The 26,977-nt window shown below is 39.1% G+C and overlaps 1 long non-coding RNA gene across 1 annotated transcript; it reads right to left on the bottom strand.

Moving 5' to 3' along the window:
* On the bottom strand, positions 1–26,961 carry LOC122156343. Its single transcript, XR_006167448.1, has 3 exons — positions 26,772–26,961; positions 25,477–25,505; positions 1–2,678 (listed from the first exon to the last, which is right to left on the bottom strand). It is a non-coding gene; the product is annotated as an uncharacterized LOC122156343 (long non-coding RNA).
* Positions 26,962–26,977: the final 16 nt, after the last annotated feature.

Raw genomic sequence — 26,977 nt, 5'->3', positions numbered from 1 at the left:
ATTTATACAATAAATGATGCATAAGTAATTGCCCAACATCCCCCAACTGATGCCCAGATAGCCCCCTGAGTAGTGCAAAAGCAAAAGATGAACTCCTACCCCTTTCAAAACTCCTCCTGCATGATGTCATACAATACGGAATATCACTTTGGCCAGTTTAAGTCAGCCATCCTAATTTTGTTCCCAGCCAGCTCCTTGGGTCCTTCTCTGAGTGTGATTTTGGCTCTGTACAACACTGCTTAGCAGCAGCTATAAACATCAGTGTGTTGTCAACATTGTTTTTCTCCTAGAACCAAAATGTGGCATCACACCTGATACTGTTTCAGAGAAATGTTGTTCCAGCTGAAACTAAGACAATACACACCCTTTACTCCATACTATTTCCATCATACTCAGACATTACAATTTCTACACATCCTAACTGCCCTCATTACTATAATCTACCTTGCTTTTCGATATATATATACGCATTCATATTATTCCCATAGTCTATGGGCCCTTCACGTAAATTGCCCCTGGTATTCATTCTGTTCATAACTTCGGGCCTTATCTTTATCTGTCCTTCTATGTAGGAGGAGGGATTCACAGAATTGGATTACTGCATGTAGAAAATCATTCTGGTTCCATCTGAGTCCATTTTTCCTTAACCTGGGTAGTTTTTACTGTACTGCTGTTAACAAGACATATAATGACCATAATAAAGATGACATGCAGTATTATGTAATAATTTAACATCACAGAATTCCTGGTTGTTCTTACCTAGCATCAGATCACCTTGAGGTAGATCAGACCAGACATCCCCATCATTCCGTGTTACCCACCACATGCACCCAAGCCCTTGAGCAAAAGCAAGCCCACAAGCAGGTTTGCCTTTGCCTGAGGCAGGAATAACTCAGACTGTTGTGCCCAGAATGTTCCTTATATGCACCATAGGAACTTTATCCCCTTCTATGGTATGCAGGAGTTTTGACTGGCCAGGACCAGCTTAACTGGCAGATCGCCAAGTAATGACGAACCAGGAGACTTTTGCTAACTCTGTATATCAATGTTTGAATGTCCCAGCACGCATTGCTCTCAACGTAGTCTTTAACAGTCCATTGTTCCATTTAATTTTTCCAGAGGCTGATGCATGATAGGGGATGTAATATATTCACTCAATACCATGCTCCTTGGCCCAGGTGTCTATGAGATTTTTTTGTAAATGAGTCCAGCTGTCTGACTCAATTCTTTCTGGTGTGCCATGTCACCACAAGACTTCCTTTTCAAGGTAGTATTTTGTGCTGTGGCATGGCATATGTCTCCAGCCATCTGGTGGTTGCTTCATCCACCATAAACAAATGGTGATTGACATGGCAGGTTTATGGGAGAGTGATGTAACCCACATGCAAGGCCTCCCTGTATTTATATTGTAGCCATCTTTCTCCATACCAAAAAGGTTTCATCTGCTTGGCTTGCTTAATTATAGTATGTTTCACATTCATGGCTTAGTTGTACAATAACACACATAGTTAAGTTCACCCCTTGCTCCCAAGTCCATCCATATGTTGCATCTCTTCCTTGGTGGCCAGAAGTGTCACGGGCCCACTGAGACCAAAATAGTTCACACTTATGTTGCTAGTCCTAGTCTACCTGAGCCATTTCAACCCTAGCAGCCTTTCACCTGCTGATTGTTTTGAGGTTCTTCAGTCACACAACTCTTGGGTATATGAGCATCTACATGACGTACCTTCACAATCAGGTTATCTACCTGGCCAGCAATACCCTTCTACAATGCAGCAATCCAGAGGATATTTCCTCTGTACTGCCAGCTGTTCTGCTTCCATTGCTGTAACCATCCCCTCAGGGCATTTGCCACCATTCAAGAGTCACTGTAAAGGTAGAGCTAGATGGACTCCACTTCTGCAAATTGTCTCAATTCATCCTTTCCTTCAGTAGCTTCTGCAGATCATCATATAGGACTCCATACAGTAGCCTTCTACTTCCATTACTTTCCCACAATGTGACAGGACCCATCAGTGAACAAGGCATATTTCTTCTCATTTTCTGGCAGTTTATAACATATTGGAGCCTCTCCAGTATGTGCCACCTCCTCTTCTGGCAATATTCTGAAATATTTGCCTTTGGGTCAGTTCATAATCATTTCTCAGATTCCTGGATGGCTGAGATTCCCTATTCCCTAAGCCTGTTGAGTGATCAGTGCAACTCACTCACTCCATGTAGCATCAATTACAAGATGTGTGGAGGGACCCTCATTTTGAATATTCAGTCCAGTATAGGCAGTCAGAGTGCCAAGAGGAGCATACAAAATACAAATACACATCTAAGCAAATGCTGAAATCATGTACACATCATTAAGCATATATAAGGACCTAACCTTGTCAAATTACCTTTTGGAGTTACAATATGTGCAGTGAGGCAAAATGATATGTTGTGATAATGACATTGAAAGCAATTTGAGTTTATATAAATATTAATGGAGTTGATGAAGAAGCCTGTAAAGTGAACTCCATAAATAGGAAGCTGCTCATGTCATCCTTGAAACCTTGCCCACAGTTAGCTACCAGTGAGAAAAGCAATGATGTTTTGAGTCTTGTTCATTATCAAAGGGGTGTGAAAGTGCTAAAATGGCTGTAATAGGAATGAGCACTGAACCTCTGAAGCATCACATGGGACACTTTCTGAAAAGGAGAAAACAGTAAGTGTTAGAAGAGCACCCTAATCAAATCCCCGATGAAAACAAGAAAACAAAAACCAAACCTTTCAGTTTAGAGGAAGTAATGGATAGCACTAATTGTGCTTTTCTGGGGAGTTCCCAAACAAAATCCAAAAATTACAGCAAAACATGAACGTTTGGTTGACCTAGCAATGCCAGATCTAATTCCCTATTCATTTCCCCTAATAAAAAAGAAGAAAGAAAAACAAAACCAAAGAGCTAAAAATAACTCCTTGCCACTCTATTTTCAGTGTTTCAGCCATCGATTCTTACATTCTCTAACAAATCCCTTTTGCTCTTGTGGATTCAATACTTACCCGAGAGCCCACTGGAAATCAGCAAGGCAAAGCAATTTGTCACATTCCTCTGCCATGAAAGGATGTTGCACACTGTCTCATAAGCTCCCTGTATCTTTTGTGTAGTCTGTTACATATGGCCCACCAGGAAAATCTAGAGCCCCTTCTCTGGCATCATTTGGCATCAGCAATACAAAGTAGAAAAGCAGAAGCAGAGTTCTAGTCATGCTTCAAGCTGGTGAGAAGTCAGCGTTCACAGCAGGTCAAATTGTCAACTAGCTGAAATATTTCAGTACCAATCAGGCAATCTCTTCACAGGAAAGTTTTAAAAAGAAAGGAAGACTCCAACTGACAGCAGGTAGATGGCATGGAAAATGCCTATGCAACAAGTCACAAAACAAAAACTGGCATATACAGTGTACAGTACATAAGACTCAGTAGCATCTCCAGCTCAGCTTTATTTATAGATATATGAGAGAAGAAGCACGAAGCATTTTTGACCTTGACTCACAGAGAGAAACAGTTTCACACACTTAAAACTCAAGAGAGTTTTCCAATTAAGAGTGACAAACAAGTCCAGCAAGCTGAGCCACAGCTCTTGCTGCCAGCAGTATTGCAAGGAGTGTCTTTAATCATTTCCCAGTGATTTCAAGGAGCAGCAACATTTCTACCCTCTAGATGGGACAAGTTTGCTCTAGCACACTGACGCAGCTTTGGTTGGTCTCAAAACACTATATGAGATTTTGATTCAAATCCCCACCTGGCACAGATCTGGCACAGCTACATCCAGCTCCTAATTTTACCCTGCCCTTATTTTTGGGGCTGTTTTGTTTTCCTCAATTTATGACTGTATTATGGCTGTATTTTCCCTAGTGTGGTCTACGCTCGCCAGGACTGCTGCTTGTTACAGCCCTGGAATGTAGTTGGGAGGAAGGCTGGATGCATAATTCCCACTCTTCTTACTCTTTCACCTAGTAAAACATCACATCTGAAACAAGAAAGAAACTAAAAACCTCGGAGCCACTGTGGGATTTGAATTATGTTATCTATTCAGTATGAAAGTCCTGTTTTCGTATGGGATCATAATCAGAAAATAGCTAATGATCATATAAATATTATTAATCTGACCATGGCTTCAAGTACTGTTTTCAGTGTAGAACACCATACTAATAGGGGCGACTTTGACATTAACAATGTGAAAAGGGCATCTTCCTAGAAATAAAAACAAATCAGAAAATACCACTGCTATCTTTGATAATTACAAACATTAATAACAGTTATTATACAACCAGTCTTTAGAATTAGACTCAATAGCATAAATAAGGTGAAAATAATTATTATACACAAAAAACATCTGCAAAAGCCATTAGTCCAGTCTGGACCCCCGTTCGCATTGCTTTGGATCTAATTTTCTGGAATGAAAGCTTTTGAAACAAAATAACAACCAAAGAACCCTAAATCAGTGCTTTTCAACTCACTGAGAAGTGCTTAAAATGCATGTTTTGGTCTAAAAGACTAAGGAAGTTCCTTCTGATGGCTAGAAATACCTTTCAGTGAAAAGAAAAGCCTCAGTTCTTCAGTTTACACAATTGCCAAGGTTCAGGCATGAGAGTAAGTTTCATTATTTTGATCTTCTCTTCAGTAAGGGCAGAAATGTCATTCATCTTGGATCTGAATTGCTAGATTTTTTTTTTATTTCCCAATCATCCGTAAATTCAGTCCAAATTGCCCTCAGATAATACAGATACCTCATCGGACAGATTATTTAGAAGGCTATTGCTGATGAACTTCCAACACGTATTTGAAGCATCTGACTTGAGTGTGCCCCAAGACAGAAATGGTACAGGGCTTCACCTTGAGAAGTTTCTAAGTATTTCTTTTCGTGAACACAAGGTTATTGTGTCCAGCATTCCAGTGGTTGCACTCAGAGGCAACCTATATTTGTACTCCAGATATAAAACCAAAATATGTAACAACATGCAGTTCTGCTGTTTGAAAACAGTCACTGTTGTCCTACAAACTCATTACATAATACATACTTTGACATAATAGGTAGTACATATTGATGTCACCAGCTTTTCCCTTTTGAAAAGAAAGTAGTTTTCTTACATTCAAGGACTCTATTTTTAAAGAGGTTAGTAGCCTTGCTGATGTCTTAAACATTCTGTAAGAGGGGCATAAAGTGATACTTCCATGATTTCTTTTTACACTTGTTGGCAGACCTACTTCCCTCACAGTCTCTGCAAGAGACCTGCTCCTGCCACCAAGTATGAACTGACTGCTGAAGGATTTAGCATTTCTCCAAGGAATACTTAAATACAGTTGTCTGCATCTATTATAATTTTATCCCAGGAGCTTTGCTTGTTCTGAGTTTGGTTTATAATTTCCGACCACCTCTACTCCTGATATATATATAATAAACAAATAAAAGAGTAAAATGATCTTTATCCAACAAATTACCTTTGGCATTATGGTCCCAGATAGTTGTGTACGCATTTGTAGGCAGAATTACACCTATTCTCTGATTTATATGTCTAAGAACTTCCTAAGTGTAAGTAAAGTACTACTAAAAACCACAGCAGGTCTGTATTTTATTGTTGTAGGATGTATAGTATAAGTACATACGCTGTGTGATTAGCTGAGGGTAAAAGAACACAGTTCCACAAGAGTGACAAGAGATAAAATGAAGAGAGATACATTAAAAATACTGTACAAACCTATTTGTGTACATAGAATGTATGGAAGGATGTGTATACTCACGTGTGCATATCTGCAAATTTCTACATTTTTACTCACTGTCCCTTGGCCTAATTATTATTCCCATTCAGAAACATCATTGCAGTAGAGTCTCAACACTGTCAAATATCATCTTCTAAATGCATTAAAATAAGTCACTCTTCTCATCCATTGTAGCACAATCCTTACAATAATATCTTATTAGATAGCAGTATATCCTACCACAGGAGATACTAAGAGCTCTGCATCCCTTATTACACCTTAATTACAAAATACATTCTGTTTGCTCAATGCCTTAACATGGTTGCTTGATTTCTGCTAGTTTCCTTTCTACCTGCTGCTCTGCCTGTGGCTATGCTGCAGACAATGTCCTCAGCAGACAAGCACTGGGCACAGGGCATATTGGTACCTTCACAGGGCTTGAATGGCTTGAACACAGAAACAGTCAGCTGTGAGAGAAAGCTCCATTATGCATTCCTTTCCTTCCATTAGAGTCTGCTCAGCACCTTCTCTGGTTTTTGAAGAACAATTTTTAGAAAGAATTTAATGATAGGGTTAGCTGTGTCAGACAGATGGCTTCAAATTACAGTTATTAGAATTCCAGCCTAACAATCTGTACTTTAATAATTAATCATTGAAGAGTTCTTATTTTAAGCTTCTCTTAGAAGCAGCTTTCTCTGCTGTGTGGGGAGAGGATTGAGAAATTCAATGAATCCTAGCCCACGTTTTCTCTTCTTAGCAAAGCACAGGGACATCTTTCTAACCAATGTCTTGCAGCTGCAGAAATGTTCTTTGCTCTGCAAGAACAAAGATGCCTGAAATAGTGAATTACTATAATTCAGTCAGTTCCCTAAGAACTGCAGACATTATCCACTATGCACACACAAGTCATTTTTACAAGGCATATTTAAAAACTGTTTATTTAAGAAGCAAAAGTTTTGTCTTCAGGGGTGCAACATTTCCTGTCACAGTGTAATGTCAATACTTGCCATATACACTCACCACTGATCTGACTTCACTTCAGGCATCTTCTTGGCTGAGTTTGAAAACCTGCATGTTCTCTAGCAATACAAACACGAAAGGAAATGTGTGAGCAGTGGCAAGCCACCAGAAACCTGGGACAGCCAGCCTGCATCTTCACTTTTCCACAGCCTTGTTGCAAGGAGCTAGAAGCCAGTCTGAGGCTTTGCTCAGTGGATGCAGTTGTGGGACTGCTTTAGTGGCAGGTGCTGTCTCCTACAGTTCCAGAATTTGTTCTGCTGCCTGATGGCCATCCTCAGTTTTCCATCTGTTCCTATGCATATATGCCCTCACAGACACACACACTCACACATATTATTCAGATCTAACTTTAAGGTCTTGATTTATTTATTCTTTTGAGATGCAAATTGCAAATTTGAATTCTGATCTTGATTTAACTATTTTGTATCCACTCTGAACTTTGAAACTTGATTTGAAAACACTTCACTTGGTTTAAATAGCTATTACAGCATTTTCATGTGAAAACCAAACACTTCTTCGGCCCTCTACTTCATTGAAAGTGTAATTTCCATGGGTATTTACCCTTAGGACCATTTAGCTACTTGACTTTCAGCTTGGCCTCTAAGTGTGCAAAAGCTGTGAAGATGAACAGAGAGTAGGTTAATTAACACCAAGTCCTTAATATCTGCATGGACTTTAGAGAATGCCTGAAGATGTACCCTGATTTGAGAGTACCACTTGCTGAATTCTTTTTAGCCATTTGTCCTTCTCTTCCTTCTTCTCATGGGGAATCAAAATACTGAGAAAGCTGAAAATTGCTGAGGATGCCTGGGAGTGAGTTTGGCCACAGCTCCTCTGCAGTTCTCAATGCCTGAATGCTGAAGGAATAGCACAGAGACTCACTTCCAATGGCAGGAAGCTGAACAGAGCTGTCCTTTCTTGTGTTTCAAACATGACGTACCCCAGGAAAGGGCCTGGAACCTGGAACTAAAGCAGGGGAAGGCAGAAATGCAAAATGGTTTGGTCATTCATGGTTTTAACAGCAAAACAGACATCAAAGTTTTCAAGGATGTACTTTCCATGGCACTCTATTTGTTTTTTTAAATTGTTTTCTTTAAGATGCATATTTCTGGCATCCTAAAATGCATAATTAGTCTCTAAAAAGGGAAACAGAACCCCATTTGTTTATCAAAGGGGCTGGAGCAAACTCCCAAAAAGCCATTCTTGAATAAATAAGTACAGATGCTAAGTGCAATTAGGAAGGGAAAAAGGCTGAATCTTTATCTTCTTACCTGAGAGACTGATCATTGTCAAAAATTTTATGCTTTCTTATAGAGCTCTATAGACACGCTTTTGTACCGAAGAACAAGACAATAGCTCCCTCACAGCCACTTTAATCTGTAATACTAATAATATATGTCACAATGTTTCCATGCCCTGGAAAGACTACAGTCAGGGTAAATTTAACCTTAAGTCTCTGCTGTCTCCATTCTCTTGAGCTAGTAAAATGGCTTCACTGACCTCATATCAGACAAATGAGGTTAGTGCCACAGAAGGTGAGAAAGAGCAGAGATCTCACAGAGTAGGTGAGACACATTTCTTGAACTGGGGAGCTCAGAACTGGACACAGCACTCCAGATGTGGCCTCACCAGGGCAGAGTAGAGGGGGAGGAGAACCTCCCTCAGTCTACTGGCCACATTCTTTTCAATGCATCCCAGGATACCATTGTCCTTTTCAGCCAAAAAGGAACACCTCCTTGGGATGTTTATGTAAAAGACAAATATTCGCTTATCAATTCAATGCCATTTACAGGTTTGGTTTTGTTTGTTTGGTTGGTTGGTTTTGTTTGTTTGTTTTTTAGCATTCATCTGACCAAGGGTAGGGTTAGAATATTTGTCCTTAAAGCATATACTGACTTGTAAGTTTTGTGCTAACCTCCATTTACAAAGAATAGCCAGTGATAAAAAGACAGGCATCTGATGTGTCTCAGACATCTACCTCAAGATGAGATGAATCAAACTCCCCAAGTCCTATTTCTTCCAACTGACTTTATAAGCCAGACAGCAGAATGCAGAGAAACTCATTGTGTGCAAGAGCAAAATCCAGTGCAGTCTGTTCCTTTTGTATTACTACTAGAAGACTGGATTGATGTCAGTGTTGGAAACATGGTGCTGGGCAGCTTGTGCACATCAGCACCTCTTAGGAGTCACCTAGGGAGCAGCCAAAGCCATACTGCCTGATTTTCATGTCATGCAAGTAGTAGCTGATTTCAGAAAGGTTACTTGCATAATAACATCTTCAAATGAAGTTACATGCTTTAAAGTCACTTTTCTTTGTCTCAAATGCTTCTGTGAATCTGAAAGGAGGGCAAATATGCTTCTATTATATGCTGCTTTTCCTTCTTGATTTCAAGTTCTAAGGCACCATAATAAAAAAATAGCCTTTTTTTCCTCACAAGCTAGGGCTAGTCTGTGTGCTGGTGCACAGTAGTCTACCTTAGAGCACAAGATAAAAGCTGAGCAGGAGTTCAGCAATGAGGTTCGCTTCTTTAACACAGTCCCAAGCTTACCCATAAATTAATGTTCTAAAATGACTGAGTTTCCCCATATGAGGATTGCCCCTAGGGTTGATCATAGGGCTGAATCTTTTGTTCAGGTTAGCACACCTAACAAAGAAGCCATGATCAGATCAGAGCATGACTAGCCAAAGAGCCAGGGCCGCAATCTCATCAGCCTACAGATCTGAGGCTGCAGAAATCCTGCCTGCAGGATTTCACTGTGAACCAATCTGATCAAATCACATCCACAAAGCTATCAAGGTTGCAGTAGAACTTGTTTGTCTCTCAGGAAAGATTTCCTATTTTTAGTTGCATAAATTAGAGTTAATGAAATATTGTGAAGAAAATATAATTGACAATAATATTAACTATTGCAAACCAAATGGTTTTTTTTTCCTGAGCTAGTAGTGTTAAAGTCAAGAAGTAGCAAGTGCTTGTAATGTGAAGTATTCTATTTTCTAGAAAGAACAGCAGTGCTGTTGTTCTTTCAAGTGTGATTTTCCCCTGCTTTTCCTTTTCCCTTGAACACAATCCCACAGTCCCCCAAAAGCTTAACTTCCTAACCTGGTCTTGATTTATTCAAGAAATTGACATGTGCCCAATCAAGTAACCCTGAAGTGATTAACTGGAATGTGTTTTGTTCACTGATTTGTTATTATATGATATGCTAGCGTTTTAAGCTAATAAAGAAAAGTGGTCCAGTAACTCTTTCCATCGGGGGGAAAAAATAAAAAGAAGCCTCTGCTTTGTGTGGGTTTGTTTTCTAACAAATTTACATGGAAGGCAACGTATTTTGCAGTATTGCCAAACAGAAGTGTTTACATATCAAGTTCTTATTCTTAAAGTTTCTTGACATTATAAAACAGGAAGTATATAGGGACATTTTTTAATCTCAGCCTTTAGGCTATCCTTGGGTTTCAATCAGAATTTGGCAATGAAGTTTGAAAGAAAACTTACGTTTTCTTAATAAAAACTGAAGCTCTGATGTTAACATATTGGAATCTTCCCAATGCTGAAAACAACATGAGTATGGAAGACATCTTTCCTTGTGAAAAGGATTATTACTTCCAGAGAGCCTATGTCTGCTTGATGCATAGTTTGGTAAGAAGGCACAACTGTGTTATTCAGACAGCATGAAAGGACACTGTGGCACAAATGACTGAACATTAAACAGGGACAGCTAGTGTGAAAAGTAGGTCTTTGCCCAGACAGAAGAAAGAAGCTGAAGAGGTAACACAAAAGTGTTGCACCAAAAGAAAAGAAAAGCAGTCAAAACAAATCTTGGTGTCTGCTGAAGATATAGTAATGGCATTGCATTGCATCCATCCTTGCAACTGGCATAAGATTCTGTCTCAGGAAAAAACAAAACAAAACAAAACAAAACAAACACTTTGCTTCTGAGCTTTAGACTGTAAATCAAAGAAATTTACTTTCATTGAAGAATAAATATTTTTCCACAGCAACATAATCAGACAAATAAATGTCCATCACTGCTACTAAACAACATTCCTGTGGTATGAAATTCTAAATAGGAATGGGAAAAAATCTCATGGCTGATGATACACACAGATTAGATCAGAAGAACCTCTCCATGTGGAAACACAACTCCTATGGTGGAGACTGGCATCTGGTCAGTCTGCTTTAGTTACACTTGCACACTAAAACATACAAGTGAAATGGAGTTCACAGGATTTTCTATCACATATAAATCCCCCTAGCTAAGTCAGGAGCATAAGACTTGCCAGAGGAAGACACAAAAACAGTAGCTGCTAACAATTTGTGGAATAGCACTGGCAAGAAGTCTGCTGCTAACAACAATAGGAATGGGAATACATGTTAAACATTCTGCTTACTGTAGTGGATCCACCCCTTCCAGTCACTTCTGTGCACGGCATGCACCTGAGCTCCCCTTGGGTTGGCCATGCCTTCCTACCAGGTGCTCAATCACTGGTTCAAGCCATGACTTAGCATTTCCACTGAAGTGGTCACTTATCATAGAATCATAGAATGGCCTAGATTGAAAAGGACCACAATGATCATCTAGATTCAACCCCCTGCTGTGTGCAGGGTCACCAACCACCAGACCAGGCTGCCCAGGGCCACATCCAGCCTAGTCTTGAATGCTTTCAGGGATTGGGCATTCCTCCTTGGGCAACTTGTTCCAGTACTTCACCACCCTCTGTGTGAGAAACTTTCTCCTAGTATCTAACCTAAACCCCCCCTGTCTCAGTTTAAAACCATTCCTCCTTGTTCTACCACTATCCACCCTTGTAAACAGCTGTTCCCCCTCCTTTTTATATGCTCCCTTCAAGCACTGGAAGGCCACTTCCAATAGTGATTAATGAATATTTTCAGCAATCTTTTCTGGCCTTACAGAAACTCAAATTTTGCTTGCCTTTCTCATTACTGTGTCAGCAGATGTTTTCATTGTACCATCCATTATACACCCCTATTCCGCCCTTGTGAGGCTTCATCTGGAGTACTGTGTCTACGTCTGGGGCCCCCAACACAAGATGTGGAGATATTGGTGCTGGTCCATAGGAGGGCCACAAAAATGATCCAAGGGCTGGAGCACCTCTCCTATGAAGATACAATGAAGGAAGTGGGCTTGTACAGCCTGAAAAAGAGAAGGCTGCAGGAAGATCTCATTGCAGCCTTCCAATATTTAAAAGGAGTTTATAAACATGGTGGAAAACAACTTTTTACATGGATAGATAGTGACAGGACAAGTGGGAATGTTTCTAAACTAAAGGAAGGGATATTTATTAGATGTCAGGGTAAGCATTTTACGGAGAGAGTGGTGAGGTGCTGGATCAGGGGAAAGATAGTATAAACTGATACTGCTAGCTGATAACATCAAAAGAAAGGAATGAATAGGTTCAATTTCATTCAACACATAACACGTTTCCTTATGAAAAATGCAGCAAATTTATAAAACATCTCATAATATGCAGTATAGCATGAGAAGAGTAGTTTTAATTGGTAGGTACTGTTAATTATTCCCATCCCATTAATAACAATGGATTTTTTTTTTTTTTTTTAGAAAATTAGAAATCAAATTGAAAAGTAATTACTTCATTAAATTTAGTGATTATATGTTACAGCCATCTCAATCTTCGTTAAAATGAATGACAAGCAACTTTTCTCATTCATTGTGCTGTGTGAATTTTAAAAGTTCAACTTTCCCACTTAATCTTAAAACAAGATTGAAGAGTTACAGTAGATATATTCCTGAGTCAAGTGGGTAGAGGGCTTTGGAAATTAGAAAGGGATGTCTGCACTGTAACCACAGAAACCAGAAATAAGTTAATAAATTAAGTAAATGCTGACTTCATTGAAACCGTTAAAGGAGATCCTTTACTTTAAGGATATCCTCTCAGTTAGAAGACATAGCTCTTTCCTAGTGCTTCCACTTTCCCCCTGGACTCATGGCAGGGGAGGGGAGTGGAAAGAAAGATTAAAAAAAAATAACAATTCCTTACAAATGATCTTCCTTTTTGAATTTTGAGGAGGCCAGATGGAGCACTGTAAGACAGAACAAATTCTGTAGCTTCAGCAGAATCTTCTGAGCTGTTGTCAGTGTCATGGTAGGTAATGGGAAGATCCAAGGATGCCATGAGACCAGAATGAGATGCCGGATCCTGTGCTTAAGAAGAATGGTGGGAGAGACTACATATCATAGAATCATAGAAGATTGGAGATTATATGGGAAAGCAGATTCCACATCACTTCTTGGAGTGCTAGAAAACTCACTAGATCTGATAGGTCTTCATTGCCATGCTTAAGGAGGTATGGTCTAACAATTTTCTTACCTGATATAAGTAAATAAATAAATAAATAAATCATAGACTCAGAACACCAGACTGAAAATAGGCCACAGTCCTCCCACATATCCTATTCTGTTCAGAAAGCTGTTTTCAGTCTGGCTTGCATGCAAGGAGTGAAACACACCTATTTTCATATTTACTTTGTCTTTCATTCTGTTTTTCTGTGGGCTCTTAATACACACCGACTGAGAGAGACTTGTGGGGGGCTTTGGGGCAGGTAAGACTGTACTGGGCAAGGGATCAATGTCTACACATACCTAAGGTGTGAGAGGGAAAGGGATGAGGTCAGACACTCCAGATGTGTGGAGATAGGACAAGGGGAAATGGTCGCAAACTGAAGCATAGAAAGTTCTGCACAAATGTGCATAAGAACTTCTTCACAGTAAGGGTGATGGAGCACTGGAACAGGCTGCCTGGAGAAGTTGTGGAGTCTCTTTCTCTGGAGACATTCTAGACCCACTTGGACACCTACCTGGTCTAGGATTTGGCAGGGAGGTTGGTTTAGATGATCTCTAGAGGTCCTTTCCAGCCCCTGCAATTCTGTGATTTGGTGACACTTTTTCCTCATACTTTTATCTTACCTGTATGATAAGGTGAGAGAAAGGAAAGTTGTCAGAAATCACTTGCAGGCAGCTAGGCAGTGACAGAGAGAGGTCCCCCTAGCCCTCTTGAGACACATTCACCACCCTCTCATGGAAGGCACATTACACATGGGAGGAAGAAGTGGCTGGAGCCCCTGAGGGTTCCCATGTCCAGGGAGAAGACATTCTTTTTAGCAAGCAAAATAGCACAGGGGAGCTATCCTAAAGAAAGGGGCCTTCAGCACCCCCATCCTTCCTTCTCCTTCAAAACTGGGGCAACTGTCAGACTGTAGGCCACATCTCCCAACACTGCCATGTTTTAGTTATCAGGGGACATTGTTACAATATCACCATGGCCTCCTGGTCTCATAAGTCACCTCATAGCCTTTGGTTCTGAGCCCTGTAAATATGGGAATCCTGTGTCCAGAATTTCAGTTACTGAGCAAGGGATGCCAGTGGCAACTTCGAGTTCAATAGCCAAGTGGTTTTTTTTGTTTGTTTGTTTGTTTGTTTACCAAGGAAGCAGGTTAGATTGCACTCCTACCAAGAAGTGTCTGATAAAGAGGCTCCATACTGTCAAGAGGTCTCACTTATCATCTGAGAGTGATGAGAAACTTATAGAGATGGATCCAGAGCCAGAGGAAGAGGTGATGAAAGTGCATCCAACTCCATCAGGGCAGAAACATCATTAGCTCATCACTCTCAATGCGGGAGGAGATACAGACCCGGAATCCAGCCTTACCATCACAGGAGAATGGGGTTCTGTTCACCTCCCTCCACATGGCTGCCTCAGTGATGGTGCTAAACCGCCCTATCCAGGAAAGCTCTAATTCCAGAATCACCCTGGAAGCTCAAATGGGAGATTCATTTCCTGGAAATACTTTTGACAACCAAGGCTCCTGTGAACCCATCCTTCTTTTCACTACCTCCCTTCCTCACCAAGACCTGTCGTGTCTTCACCAAGAGGAAGAAAGGGAGGGCTGGAACTGGCATCTTCTGAGCTGCTGCACTGGGGCAACATGAGAAGTCCAGCAGAGGTACCAGGCCCACACTGCAGCATGGACAACTCACAGCTAGACAAAAGGAAAAGTCTATCACCATGAAGGTGCTCAGGTATGGAAGTAATGCCCAGAGAGGATAGGGGGTTGAAATCTCCCTACAGTTTTCAAACTTTACTGAGCTTGGCTGAATGCAACACCTCTCCTATGAAGAAAGGCTGTGAGAGAAAGTCTGTGAGAATTTGTGTGTTGGAGCTTGATGATCCTTGAGGTCCCTTCCAACCCAAGCCATCCCATGATTTTATGAGGATTAAGCCTGGAAAAGGCTGTGGGAATTCTTTGTTGCATCCTTTATTCCTTATTTATGTGTCTTTTTGACACATAAAGGAGGCTTATAAAAAAGATGGAAATCAAATACTTTTCCTCAGGGTCTGTAGTGATTGGATAAGGGGCAATGATTTAAATTGAAAGAGAGTATATTTATAGTAGATGTAAGGAAGAAACCCATTATGAGGGTGGTGAGACAGCAGCACAGGCTGCCCAAAGAAGCTATGGATGCCTCATCACTAGAAGTAATCAAGGTTAGGTTGAGTGGGGCTTTGGAGCAACCTCATCAAGTGAAATGTTTCCCCATCAGTACCAGAGGGTGATTATAACACAAACTATTCTGTGTGCAATTAATCTAACCCAAAGAATTTACAAGTAATCCTCTAAAGATGTAGTCTGCTCAGTGGCCTTCTCAAAAACAGCAGGAGCTAAAGGGAGAAAAGACTCTATGAAGCAGCTGAGAGGGAATACCTTCTCCCATAGGACCCAAGAGAATGGTTGGATTTTAGGAAAAGATTCCTGCCAGAATTCAATAAGCATTTGGACAACAGTCTCCAGAACATGATTTGAATTTTGACTAATCCTGTCTGGAACCAGGTGTTAGACTCAGTGATGCTTATTGGTCACTTCCAAGTTAGGATATTCTATGTTATGTTGTCTATCTGGATTTCGGTGAAGTGTTTGACACCATTTATCATAGTCTTCTGTGAGAGAAACTGGCCAAACAGAGGATGTAGCAGTGAGGTGGTGAGTGCTGCATTTCAGCAGTGATGGCAGTGACATGAGAAACAAGCCACATTCTGGATGGCCATGCAGATTTTTGCAAGTGCAGCATGCACGCTCTTGTTTGTCACTGGTGAAAATGTATCACTAATGGCCTTGAATATGCTGAAAAACAGTGTTTTATAGCTGAGAATTTGCTCTATTACATAGGATTATTGTGCTCTTTGTAAGAGTTTTAGTTTCTGTGGAAATAAATAGGAAGCATTACTTTCAAAGCAACCAATGTATGTGCGATCCATGGGAATTACTCTTTACTAAGCACAGCCCAGACAAGCCACAAGTTTGGACAGACGTCATTTAGATTAATAACAAGCACTGAAAAAATAGCTAAAATTTCAGGTTGAGTTAAAAGTAAAAAATTTCATTCCATCACTAAAACAAGTGTATGAAATCCATAATACATGCAGTCAAGGAAAGTTTCAAATTCAGAGACACTAAAACCAAACACTGGCTTCAAAATTGTACCATTCCCACTTGCAAGTGAAAATCAAATCACTTGGACAAGTACCAAAGTTTGAAAATTTGTACATGTAATCCATAGGAATAATGAAAGGCTCAGCTGAAACTGCAAAGATCTAGCCTTATAGATCCAGGGATGTCAGAAAGCCTGGAGTGAACCTGTCTCAACATTGATTTTAGAACAGTACAGTGTGAGGTTTTTATGAACATTCATGAGCTCACAAGCAGCATCTCTCCTAATACATCCAGAATTGTGATGGTCAAAAATTATGAAAAAAATTATGAATTTACATCAGATTTAAGTCATCTCTCTGTTGAACTCAATTATTAGAAAATAGAGGTTGTAAAGTGGAAAAAAAAAAAAATCTAAGAAGTTAGAAATGCTGAATGGATCATCATCATAAAGCATTTTTAAAATTGCTACATAATTGAAGTTAATTTCACATTGTTACTATGATGAATATCTTACGAAAGCTGAAGATGATGCACTTGGAGTCTTTATATTATGTGCCAGACTTTCAACTTAATTTGGATAAGCACATTTTTCACTAATACTTACATTTGCTCCTTTGAATGGAAAATCTGGCTCGGTTTTCTACATGAGTACATTATTCTATTTCTAAGCCCTACCTTACTAAATAATTTCTATCATTATAAAGCATTGAAATCTCAATTCTAAAAAAATACATAGGAGATATTTAAAACACCAGCATGTTCCCACTTCAAATATAGAAAGAAAAGCAGGAAATAAAATGGTGTATGATAGTACAGGAGAGCATCAGAGCAAAAAATCTTTCAGAGATAAGGCATATGAATCTGGCTAGCTGCCTAGCTTTCTGACGGTCTTTGTTAGGCTTGCTGAGAGTTACTTGAATTTCAAATTGTTTTCTAAGCCAGCAAATAGCAGGAGCCTCCTAACCAGCTTGTAATAAGTACAGAAGCTGAACTCTGTGGAGCCATTTCTCCCTGCTTTTGGTTCTCTTTGGAACTCTTAGAGACAAAGCAATGGACCTGGAAATTGGAAATTTTAATTGAAAGTTCACATACAAAAAGCAATTTGGTAACCCTCTGTACATCAAATCATAAAAAAAGAAAGCAGGATGCTATTAGTCTCATATGCCATAGGGCCTTAAACAGACTGTGTCAGAAGTATCAAACCTTCCCTGTTATTTTTACTTACTTATGGAAATGCTAAATGCAGAAAGCCAAGTGACCACAGTGCAGGCTCTCTTCTGTCCAATGTTTTTCTGAATGACAGGACATGAGAAATTAAAAAGTCATCACTCAAGGATATATATTTTTTTCCCTTTCCAAGACATAACTTAGTGTCACATTTTTAGTATATGTTTAGGGATTTCATGAAATTAAGTCTTTGCCTGTACTAGCAGCTCTGAAAGTGAGCAATGAAGCAGCCCATGATAGAAAAGGCCTACTGTCAAATTGCCACCTGCTATCCAAAGCAAGAGGGAAATGATCTGAGGACTATCATTGGCAAAGGGGAAGAAAAACTATGTTTAAACTGTAAAACATTCTTCAGAGCTTAAATCATGTCCTCACCCTGCAGGAGACCTGCCTCTTCTCCACCACAGTTTCTAAGAGAAAGATATCTGGCATGTATGATAGAAGCAAAATGCAGTTGACTGGATCCCCTGTCTGGGGATTAGAAACCACCTTTAGAGAGACAACCTCTTCACCTTAGCAGAGCCAGAATTTTACATCTCCTCTTATCCAAATAAAAGAAGGAGACTGACTAATATAAATTATATAAGTAAAACCTCTGTACTTTTATCTCCTAAAAATAGAAAGCAGATGTAATATTTTGTCATTAAATACAAAGAACAAAACAAAACAACTACAACTCATTTAACTTCTTAAATAATAATAATAATAATAATAATAAAAACTGTATTTAATTAAGCTGAAGATAGATGTAACCATAACAACAATGCTTAATGAAAGGAACCCCTGTTTACAAATAGCAGCAGACTGATTCTCATCTGGTGCAATTCAGAGTTACTTCATTGATTTCAGAAAGTGCTGATTTACTGCAGTTGAGAATCTCATCCAACATCAACAAATTCCACTTTAAATGAATTGTCATAAAGATTGCAGTATTTCAAACAATGTGTGTTTATTTGGAGGGAAGAAGGGAGGGGTGAACTGACAGCATAGCCTATCGAGTGGGGGATTTATGTATTCTCATTACTGAGGAGTTATCTGGAATACTTTATTGATGAGTTTGTGCTGGATGCATAATTACCAGCGGTTAAAAAAGACTGAAAACCAACCATTAAAAAGTCAATGAAAATTGTGATGAAAAAGAGTTTTTGTATTTGTATTTTGCTCAACTTTAAATGTGATATTAAAGCTGCTCCTTTCAGGCAGGTGGAGAGATAAGCTATTTCCGATATCTCTTATCACAATTTGAAAGCCACAGGAAAAATTGGTATTATACTGGAGGAACCAAGAGGACAGAGTGAAGAGAGGTCTTTGTTCTGCCAGGTGCAAAAATGCCATTTTCATAAGAAGGAACCCCTTCCCATAGGTTATGTGGCAAAATTTATTATGTTACTGTAGAAGAGCTTTCATTTAAAACAGTGTACATCGCTGTGTACACTGTTTGTGTTTCCATCTCAAAAGACAGCTGTAGTGCCAAGGTGAGATAAATAGGAACCTTTCTGGCTGGGGAAAAGGCTGGCTAAAATGCATTTTGATAGTGATTTTCAGTTTTACAGTCTGGTCTGTCTTCTGTTGCCTTCTTCGAAGAGAGAATTGAAACAGGTCCCCAAATCTCAGAAAGTTTGTTCAACATCACATAGAAAGATCTATTTCCTTGGACCATCAAGCAAAGAGACTGTGATGAAAATCATGCATTGAAAAAAGTGAAGTTTTATTTTGCTTCACTTTTTAGAATCTTTGTCAATCCCTCAAAGGAAAGTTGCATTTTATTGTCAAGACTAATAGAGGTGGAAATACAGCCACTTCCCTTGCTACCTATGTATCACCTACATAGTCCATTCAGCCTCCTTTTGCTCATTGGCCAGATACTTGCATGTAGAGAACATGTTTGGAAGGAAGATGAACAAGGAAAAAGTGGCCTTGTTAATGATTTCTAAAAGGTTGTTCCTTCCTTACAGGCCATTGGGAAAAAAATAAGAACAGATCACTAATTGTCATCCAAAATGATTGTATCTTTCCTTAAACTTTTGGATACATCAGTTTTGCAGGTACGTCAGCTGCCTGTAACTGTATTATCAAGATAGTCCATCACTATCAGCTTTTTGTCTTCTAGTTTCATAATCCTTTGAAATTTTCTTCTTTAGTCACCCACCTTTCATATTAAAAATCAGTAAGGAAGGCACAGCTTACATTCCCATTTCTGCTAAAGGACAGTTAATTTAAACTACTTCCTGTAGGGGACATAACTAAGAAGATGCATTTTGCATCTGAACGGTGTTTTTGTTGTTGTTGTTTCCTTCTGGGTATGAGACAATGCAGATCTGGTAAACTGATCAAATCATGTGTAATGAAAATGATCCCAGTGCTTCAGGTTCATTAGTCTCACAGTGTGAACTTTAATAAAAATGATTAACTAGATTATATGCAATTAGAACAATCGGAGTTACAAACTGTGTACATGTACATGTTTAAAAAGGGAGTGATCATTTAAAAAAATATTTGAGTAAACGACAGAGAATAATGCGTGATTGAAATACATATCAATAACTGTAATTCTTAGTTTACACAAAAGGAACTCTCAATCACTGCCCTAATAGTCACTTCATTTGCAAATGTTATCAAGCTATTGTTAATTCATCTTTAAGAGCAAGAATTCAGGCAAGGTTTACCTTCTATGTGTAGACATGGAAATAGCCCATTTATTTCAGAGGGAATATTCAATGACATTAAATGCACACACATGGTACGTGAGTTGATGAAATGGTGTCAGAAGCCCAGATTAAATGAAGAAAACTGGGTTCTTTACATATTACAGATAATAATGATGTAGTGGTCTCAGTGGCACTAGGCATGTTGGTTGGGGCCATGCAGTTGTGCCCTGCTGCACATATAACTGAGATGTGAAAAGGTTAAACTCACCAGATCACAGGAAACCTGATGAAACTACCCTGTCAGGCTTGCATAACAGAAATACTATTTACTCCCAGGGCTTTCCAGTTGTACCTACACCTTACTCAAGAAATCGCTTTCACCTTTTTACTTTTCCCCCTACCTGTCTTCCTTACTGTAACAAAAGGAATACATCAGCCTTCAAACTCGCCACAGAAGAGCCAGGTGCAAAGTCCCATATATTGTGTTAGATTTTATTTATGCTAAAGTGAAACACTTTGTAGTGCCTGTAATGCAACACATGTGACAATGTGGAATCCAATCTGTTATGAATCCTTATTACCAAGAAACTACCACTGGTCTGCTGGATTGCATTGCTGAAATGCTACACAGTCTGTTCTCAGCTTCACTGCCATCTTGTTTTCTCTGTTCTCCCTTCTCCCACTTAGTTATGACAGCCTGAAACTATAAAAGGTAATTCACTATTACGCTAAGATTAAATATATTGTTCAAAATTATACAGTTTTGGTAATTTCCTTTCTGCCTCTCTAGCAACATTGGAAGTACAACAGGAAAGCTTCACGGTAGCATGCAGCCACATTTGACATATTATCTACATGTGATAAATGTGAAGGTGGCCTTTTGCTGTTTTGCCATCTCTGTCTTTCTCTCTGCTGCCTTAAAGCCATTAGCTTGAAAAGATACCAAGCTATTGCTGGCAACTGATTTCAGTACAGAAGAAAATGCCTGATTGCTGCATTCTGTGAAAAATTGATAGAGATGTTGATTAGAAGCTGGCTGCAAGTAAAAGTAGGACAGCTCTCTTTTGACTGTTCCTAAAAGGAAGGGAGAAATAAACAACAACCATAAATAGTGGAAAGTGAGTCAGCTCAGAGGAACTGATTACTTCAAAGAAAATATATCAGAGAGAGCTTTCATTTGAAAATATGTAATTTCTTCTACTTCAAAATGGCACTAAAAACAGTTGACTACCCTTCACTTGAACAGGAAGGTATGTGAGGTACCATATCTCTATCAACCAGAAGATGCATGCATATTTAATAGAAGCACTGTACAGAGACAAGCTGTTCTCAGTTCAACTGAGAAGGTCACATCTCAAGATTTGAAAGTTTGGGAATTATAGATAACAGGTTAAAAATAGCGTCTAATTACAAGCATATTTACCATAATGGCATTTCAGCTTAAAGACAGTAGGAATGTCTAAGAGACAAAATATTAATCTGCTGTTTAAGAAGCTCTCTTTCTGTGATCAAGCCTATTCTTGGCAGAATACACTCTAGCCAGCAAAATTAAAGTAATGCATACTTCAAGATACAGAGCATGCTTGATACACAGAAGGCAAAGCACTATTAGATTTAGACTTTGTGAATGACCTGAAGTGCAAGTTAAAAGTAATTTAGATGATAAACGGTACAGTTACTCAACACTCAATATCATCAATAATCACTTTAAAAATCACTTTAAAAATCACTCTGCTTCTCTGCACAGTTTTCCAAGTAACAGTATTTGCTTCTTCCCATAACTCAAATTCCTCTGGGAGGTGGTGTCTTTATAAAAAGCAGTGATTAGCAACACTGCTAAAGCAGGCTTGAAGTTCTGGAAGAGGAAGTTGATACGAAAACTGAGCATGTGTGAAATGGGAATTGTGCACACGGTCAAACAGAGGCTAAAATAAGTACATGTTAAATGTGGACTAATGCATAAGCTAAAAGGCCAGGATATTAATATGTAAACATCTGTCAGTCTTTAAAGAAAATACTTAGCATCTTCTGAATTTCTAAAGGTTAGCCTCCTAACTTTCTGTTTCTAGAGATGAGTGGAAATTCTCACTTACAGAAATGTGACTACTCCAATGAAAACAGCACTTTCCCCAATTCACTTTACAGCACAAGGTAAATCATAATGATTTGCCTCATCTTGCTGTTCCACAGTGAGTCTCTCAACTGTGACAGATCATAAAGCCTGGTGCTGCTCTGAATCTGGTACAGGCTGCCCTGTTGTTCTGCAGGTGCACTGGTCAGCTGGAAGGTCTCAGTTAGCAAGTTTGAGAGCCTTGCTTTTGGCCTGTCGCTCCCCTGTGCTTAGAGAAACTCATTTTGGAGCCTTCAGCCAGCAGAGGAGTGGGATCAGGGCATTGCTTACAGCTTGGGGAGTGGAAGTAGGAGCAGAACTGACCTTTACCTCAGGATTATAGCTGCCCAGCTTTTTGCTTTTCTTTATAAATCATCTCTTTGTTCTTTTTTTTTCTTCATCATCTTTTTGCCTACAGCTCTCTCCTCTAAAAACTTGATTTTTCATTATCCCCCAAAAGCTGCCTGAAATCCAAGAAGCAGTTAAGACCCACAAAGACATAACTGGGAGGACAAAGAACTTGCCTAGCTGTAAGCAAGGCAGTCAAATCCATGCAAGGCTATAACTGGCACAGCTATAGGATGTCCAGGTATTACTTCACATTGTGCCCAAAAGTCTCACTAATTCTGTCAGTGATCTGTTCATCACACAGAGGAAAACCACTTTTAGAAGCTTTGTTTGCATCACATTTGTGCAAGGCATTACTGTGGGACTACGATCTGCACTATCATACAGGTGATGGAGACCTGAACTGCCAACAGGGTGTTGGGGTATGTTTAGCTTGGTTCACAAAAGCATGCACATAAATGCGTGGAGCATGTAAACTGAGAAACACTACACCCAAAAGAAAATCTGGAGCTTTTGGTTCCTAATAACTATATGAAAGCATATACTTTATTTCTTCTTTTTAACTTACAGGTTATTCTTATACCAGTTAGGCTTTGCTTTGGGGTTTTTGGTTTTGTTTCCCCCTCTCCTAATTCATCTCCTTACTGTTTTGCTAGGTCAGTGATTTTGAAATTTATTTTCCAGTGAGAAAGCAAAGATTCACAAGCAGAAGCTATAAATGAATTAGATAGAAATAATATGACAGATATTGATGCCCTTTTCACTGAAAGAAACCTTTGAGAGTAGAGACAGCAGGACAGGAAGACAGTAAGCACAAGGCATCATGGAAGGGCACAAGGAAAAGTGTTTTTATAGGATAAGACAGTGAGACTCTACAGCAAAACTAAAGGAGAAAAACAATTCCAGTCAAACACAAATGAAGCAATAACTTCCCAGTTGCCAGTGTCCTCTGGCAACAAGTCCATTCAGAGATCAGTTTAAAAAAGTATTATCTGTTCAGTGCACAGAAAATGATAATGTTAATATGCTCTGCTGTGCTCACTGCTTGTTACTGTGATGGGGATTTCACTGCAAGGCAGCTTTAAAAAACTTACCGAGCTAACAAAATCCTTTCCCCTCAGTTTGCTCACCTTCAGTTATTTTTATTTATTTATTTATTTATTTTTCCCCAAATCTTTTTTTGTCTTAATTTGATCTATCTTGTTTCTGACACTTACCATGCTGGAGCTATTCTACCCAGTTAACATGAAGTCACCCAGTTTTGAAGAGAGCTTTTTGTCAAGCCTTAGGCACCTGGGGATCTTTTCCTTTTCTGTCTTGGGAGAACAATTAAAATGTGTTCAGGTTTTATTTTGATAAGGAATTATTGAATAGCAGATGCTCTTACTAACCATGTCTGAAGAAGAAGGGGGTACTCTATACGTGTACCCATGCAACACAAGAAGATACTAATTTGTCATGGGCTAACACATGGAGATTAGTATTGAGATCTGTTGGATTTGTTGAAGCAATGATCTCAGAAGTATTTTGACCTTTTATGTGCTCCGTTTGTGGTAGTTCCCCCCTGCATCCAACTAGATGCAGTGAAGTTCCTGTGTCTACTATACTCAGCGTATAATGAACAGAGGGAAAACAAAAGTGACTGTGTTAGCTTTTGGTAAAACCACTCTTGTGATCATTCTTCTAATGGAAATACATTTCCTTTTCTATCAAGGGCTGGAATTTAGTCTTTCTAATTTAACTATTACCATTTATTCATGATTTCTTAGTCACAGAAAACAGTATTGCGTCATTATAGTACCCCTGAACTTTTTTTAGGAATGGTGAATCACATTAATTCCAAGAGTGTCTCCATTAATTCATGGACTTGTACCAAGGATGAATTTGGCCAAAAGCATTTTGGGAAAGCTGCAAATGTCTATTGTATTGCATCCATCTCAACAAAGAAAGAAGAAAAATAATAGGAAATCTACTGATTTGCTATACTTTTTCAGGCTTAAGTGGTACAATAGAGTGCTATTTCCTACATTTATTTTGTTAGGGTGTCTTGCCTGGCTTCTCCCAGGGTCTGAATGAAAGCTGAATGTAGATCTTTTGTTTTGAATGATTGACAGAGTGTGAGGTTAGACAAGTCTATTTAGAGACTGTCATAACCCCAACATAAGGGATCTTGAAAAATATACAGACTTTGTAATGGTGCATAACTCTGTTTCCCCTGAGTACTATCCTATTCCAGTCATTGCTGACAGAAGAAAGAACTATCAAAATAACAAGGTTCAAAATAAACCTCTGGAAATTCTTACAAAGCATGAAAGACTATGCTTCAAAATCTTGGACTGAGGAAAGTACAATATGTGTGCAAAGAAACATTTAGAGGAAAAGTACAAAAGAAACCAAACCCTAGCATTAAAGAGAAGAAAGCTGTAAGAAACACTTTGAATGAACATATAGGAGAATGTGCCACAGAGGTAGGGCAAATGCCTAAGAAAATTACTGTACAATTTTTCATAATACTTATGCAATGGAAATCCAGTTTCAGGTGGAATCTTTTTCAAAATTTGAGATAAAAAATGGTAAGTACCATTACCTAGTACATTTTGAATCTTTACAATGCTTTTACTACACATCAACAAATAAAATATAATCTAATAACAACAGTGAACTATATCTCATTTATAATAGCAAATACAAAACCAGTGTTTACTAGGAAAGATGGAACAGAAGGGAAGTAGCAGTGCCTGAGTACAACTATGAAGCAGAAAAGCGTTCAAAGGAATAAAGGTGGCAGACAGGAAACAGTCAAATCTTATAAGAAAGGAAAACAGTGAGGTTTGTTTAAGATTTGCTACTTCAGTATTTCTGCTAGGACAGGTTTTGGCAATCTCAAACAAAATGGTAGGAATTAAAGTGGTGAGTAAAAGGGTCTTACCCATGTGGATGAATTGCACTCCATGTCAACTTTGTGCACGGATATAAAGAAAATAGAAAAAACAGAATTGATTCAGATCAATCAGAGGCACGTAAAAAGGTAATGAAAGTTTTTCAGAGTTATTATTTAATTAGTTTTAAGGGAATACGAATCTCTTCATTGTCAACTAAAAGGATTTTGTACTGATGACTCTAAGTTTACCCAGATTACCAAGCCACTATTTTGGACAATTTCTAGTACGTCACTTGAATTCAGTTTATACCCAAGACCCTCAGCTTTGTCCCCCAAATATGTACTGTGTCTACTGTTAGTGTAGGCAGTATATATACATACAGGAACGTCAGAAGTTTTTTTGTTTTGCTTGGTCTTCTAGTTTGATGTTGCGCTGATTTACTATTTTATTTTAATAGAAAAAAAAAGTGTAATTGCACTTATGCTGCAAATAATATTCCATTGCTGGAGAGATATGTATTATGTGTATCCTTACTGTGCCTAATGTGTGAAGGATACTCCAAAAGTAATGCCTTCTATTTTATTCTGTTGGCCCATAAAGTCAGAACAGATGTTGGTGCGATGGTGCTACAGGTTGAAACTTCCCAACAGTATTCTGATACATTTTATTGCTGTATGGCAGATGGAGACCAAACAGGGAATGCTAGCATAGTGAAGCGGTATGTGCTTCATTTTAGCAGTGATGTGAAACACAAGCCATGCTCTGGACAGTTATGCACAGCTGCCATACCACAAAATACCTCTTGATCATCTCATCTGAGTGGATCATGACCAGGGAATTGTGTATGAAGCTGAATATTGGCCTCAGTGCATTGGAAATGATGGTGGCAATGTAGGAATATCATAAATTTTGCGCCAAGTGGGTCTCATGAACGTTCGCACAGGTGCAGAACAGAAAGAACATAAGCAAGTTTTTCAGGACCTATTGAACCAATGCGAGGCTGAAGGTGACAATTTCCTGGATCACATTGTTATCATTAGTGGTGTCACCTGTATGAGCTGGAGTGAAAACAGGAGTCCCTGGAGTAGCAATGTGCATTCTCCATAAAAAAGAAAAAAAAAAAGAAAAAAAAAGGACAAGCTACAGCCCTCAGTGAGTAAAGTGTTGTGCGCTGTCTTCCGGGATAGGAAAGGGATGATCGTTCTGGATTTCCTGGAACCCAGACAAACTGTCAGCTCTAACTACTACACTGAGACACTAAGCTGAAGGCTCAAACTTCCAGAGCCAGGCCAGAGAAGAAGACAACTCTTCTCCTGCAACACAGTAACGGCAGACCACATACCAGTTGGAAGATGGGGGAGCACAGTGACAATCTTGACTAGAATGTCCTACCACATTCATTGTACAGTCTGCATTTGGCACCTTCTGACTTCCATCTGTTCAGGTCGATGAAAGATGGACTGCGTGAACAACATTTTCTTAGCAACAATGTCATCATAGCAGCTGTGGAACAGTAGGTCACCTCCAATGGTGCAGACTTTTAAAAAT

This window comes from Centrocercus urophasianus, unplaced genomic scaffold (genome assembly GCF_019232065.1).
Source record: "Centrocercus urophasianus isolate 14NV4802_14NV808 unplaced genomic scaffold, USGS_Curo_1.0 seq_12, whole genome shotgun sequence".
NCBI lineage: Eukaryota > Metazoa > Chordata > Aves > Galliformes > Phasianidae > Centrocercus > Centrocercus urophasianus.
This window is presented reverse-complemented; position numbering and strand designations above follow the sequence as displayed.